Below are 2,778 nucleotides of genomic sequence, written 5' to 3' on the forward strand. Positions count from 1 at the left end.
TATCTATCTATCTATCTATCTATCGTTCATTCGTTTTATCCATCCATCCATGGTTCTATCATCCATCCTTCATTCGTTCTATCCATTCATCCATTGTTCTATGTATCCATCTATCCATCATCAATCTTTCTATCCATTTATCCATCCTTTGTTCATCATACATCCATCCATTGTTTGTTCTATCATCCATCTGTCTATCCATTCATTCATTCTATCATCCATCCATTGTTCTATCATTTTATCCATCCATCATATCATACATCTTTCTATCATTTATTATTTTGTTTGTTCTATCATCCATACATCATTCATTCATTCATTCTATCATCCGTCCACTGATCTATCATTTTATCTATCTATCTATCTATCTATCCTTATAAAGTCCAGGACTCAAACTTCAGATCTCTGACCGCTAAATAGGAGTTTCTGATGAAGTAGCAGCATGTGCACATGGCAGTGGATCAGTGGCGAAGTGTTTGGACGATGAGTTTGGATGATGGAGCAGAGAGATGAGTGAGGGAGGATGCATGGCTTTTCTTACAGTTCGTCCCAGAACACAGTCAGCGGCTGCTGATTTATGTGGTCTCAGTTCATAAGAAACACTCATGCTGATCTGCTAAATACAGACAGAAACCAAAACACTCCATCACCATTAAAGGCTAGATGATGGTGGCATGACCTCACCGTGCCAGAGAAGATAAAAATCTATTTATGTCCAAATGACTTACGTTTCATTTGAGAAGAAAGAATGAAGCAGTCAGTACATTTAAAGAAAATGCTTTACGCTTTTTTAAGCAGTGTTGTTCTGCCAAGTATAATTTTCAGCGCATGATATCCAGCCTGTGATAGGTGCTTTTATACAACAGTTAAATAAAAAGAAGCTAAAACTGAGTAACTGACATCCAGACACAAAATAGCAGCGGCTACTTTGTTTATTTTTGCTCTGCTGATAAAAATAGTTAAATTGCAACATCGTATCATAATCAGAATTCTTTTGGAATCCTTGGAACAACATTAGAATTAGAACCAAAACTAACAGTAGTATGTTATGCTGCATTCAGAACTACAGTAATTAAGAGTTTCTGACATGATGTAACAAATGATTTAAAATGATGTGAGATCATATCAAAAATGGCAGTCAGGTAGCATTTCATTAAACTTTGTGTTGAGTGTCACACTTTTTTGGTTTTTCAGTACTTTGCAACAGGTGAATTGATGTAATATTTAACTTGTGGATCCATTTTGGCAATATGAGCATTGCTATTGATATTTCTGAGAAGTTTCCATGAAGTTGTCATCTTGTACATAAAGAAATTAATACTTTTATTCAGCAAGGACACATTAAATTGATCAAAAGTGACCATAAAAACATTTATAATGATTTCTATTTCTTTCAATTTATCAAGCAATTCTAAAAAAATAAAAAAAATATGAAGCAGCACAACTGTTTTCAACATTGATAATAATAATAAATGTTTCTTGAGCAGCAAATCAGCATATTAGAATGATTTCTGAAGATCATGTGACACTGAAGACTGGAGTAATGATGCTGAAAATACAGCTTTGATCACAGAAATAAATTACATTTTACAATATTTTCACACAGAAAACAGCTATTTTAAATTGCAATAATATTTAATAATATTTAAACATTTTACAGAATTTTTAAACAAATAAATGCGGCCGTAGTGAGCAGAAGAGACTTCTTTAAAAAAATATTAATATCAACTTCATACTTATGGTAGTGTATCTGATTGTGAAGTGACTACTAATCATTACATGTGTCACATGACATGAAACGTTTTAATTTTAATACAAAGAACAAGCTTAACTCAAGTACCTGTGACTCAAGGAGAGAAACCTTTCCTTAATCTCTCTCTCTCTGTTTTCCTGGCAGTAGGATAAACATGATGTGCACATTCCTGAGGTTGCTATGGAGACGCTGAGAAAGCACAGCTGGACCTGGAGAATATGAGGTAATCCTGAGCCCCAGGGACTGCTGGGTAAATATTGATCTTGAATAAGAAATAAAACGAGAAGAAATACAGTAAAGAGACAATGAGGGCATCCGTGCCGAGCAGTTCATTTTTCCGTGTGTGAACAGTGCAGGAAAGCACAGGAGACCGTTTACAGCAAAAATGATTTCTGAAAAAGTCTTGAGCTGTAAAGCGACCCCCCTCCGCTCCACTGAAACAAACACCTGCACAAAGACCACCGTAAATCCATTTACAGTAACAGTTCACCCCAAAATAAACACAGATAGAGTGCTCACTGGAGACAGACGCTGTCAAGCTACAAAAATACGTAAAAAGCACCATAAAAGTATTGTTTTTAAAAAAGTATTCATAATTTTCCATTTTTCTGTCAACGTATCCCCTTAAGTCAGTGTTTAAATTTAATTTTAGCATTAATTATATACTATTATAGTAATTACTTACATTTTAAATGAGCTTTTTATATATTTTTTGTTCTTGTTTTTCATTTTACATTTGAGTTCAGTTGCAGTATACTGTACTGCAGTATGTCATTTTTATTATTTTGATTAATTTCGATTTAGCTTTAATTTCTTTCTGTTTCAGTTTAGTTTTAGTCATTTAAACTTATTTTAGTTAGTTTCCAACTAAGGCAACAATTTAAAATGTTCTATTTATATTTGGAATTAGCTCTTTATATTTTTATTTTCCTTTTAGTTTTAGTTTCATAACTTTGTTGTGTTTTTGTCACTTTTATTAATTTTTGATTGAATATTTCTATTACGCTTTAATTTCTTTCATTTTC

Source organism: Sinocyclocheilus rhinocerous, unplaced genomic scaffold, assembly GCF_001515625.1.
Source record: "Sinocyclocheilus rhinocerous isolate Xijiao unplaced genomic scaffold, SAMN03320098_v1.1 scaffold1463, whole genome shotgun sequence".
NCBI classification, from domain to species: Eukaryota; Metazoa; Chordata; class Actinopteri; order Cypriniformes; family Cyprinidae; genus Sinocyclocheilus; species Sinocyclocheilus rhinocerous.